Source organism: Nestor notabilis, unplaced genomic scaffold (assembly GCF_000696875.1).
Source record: "Nestor notabilis isolate BGI_N333 unplaced genomic scaffold, ASM69687v1 scaffold31043, whole genome shotgun sequence".
Lineage (NCBI taxonomy): Eukaryota > Metazoa > Chordata > Aves > Psittaciformes > Psittacidae > Nestor > Nestor notabilis.
In genome coordinates, this window is record NW_009923857.1 from 1,123 (window position 1) to 1,938 (window position 816).

Here is an 816-nt window from a genome sequence, read left to right on the forward strand (position 1 = left end):
AGAGTGCAGAGTGAGTCTGACTGCCAGCAGTGGTTAAGCTCCTTCTGCAAGCAGCTTGTGCCAGGTTTCATCCTGCACCAGAACCCAGGTAAGATGCTGCTGCCGCCGTCAGTACGTCCCTACCCCAGCTGCAGCGACGCATGGCATGCACCCTCTTCTAAGCAGGCAACTACCCCTGCTGGGGGTATTAGCTATCATCATACACGCTGGCTGTCATATGGGTATATTACCACTGAAAACAACACTTTGACTAACGTTTCCCTCCATTTTCACCTCCATTTACATGTAATAGATCACTCGCAGAATGAATGATGACAACGACACCAGCAAACAACACTCTCCCATTTGCAGACTTCCCCCCTCTCGCCCACACCCACCCAGCATGTTTCCCTCCCTGGCTCCAACATGCCAGAGGAGTATTTTCAATTTGTGATCCATGAGCCGTGGGTGATTCACAAGACATCACAAAATGCTCCATGAAATAATGACAAGATTTTATATATATATATATAGATAAGAAAACAGAACACCAACAAAAAACTAAACACAAAGAAAACCCCTAAAAATCAACCCCAAAACCCACCTCACACCCACATAACCACATTCTGATGCACACAATCAAGGAAATAATGGGAAAATAAAGATAAGTGAATGTTAAGCCTCATTTTGATCTGGCTAAAAAAAAAAATAAAAAAAATTTAAAAAATAGCAATCTGTAGCAACAGGGTGGTTCTAGAGTATTTTTCCCAAAAAAGATAAGTGGTCCTTGGCTTAAACAGTCTTTAAACAGCCTGAGGAACTGTGATCTAGCAGCTT

At 43.0% G+C, this 816-nt stretch overlaps 1 protein-coding gene across 1 annotated transcript in view; it reads right to left on the bottom strand.

The window, feature by feature from the left end:
• PMEPA1 (prostate transmembrane protein, androgen induced 1) overlaps positions 1-816 on the bottom strand; it is a 7,509-nt gene that overhangs the window by 1,022 nt on the left and 5,671 nt on the right.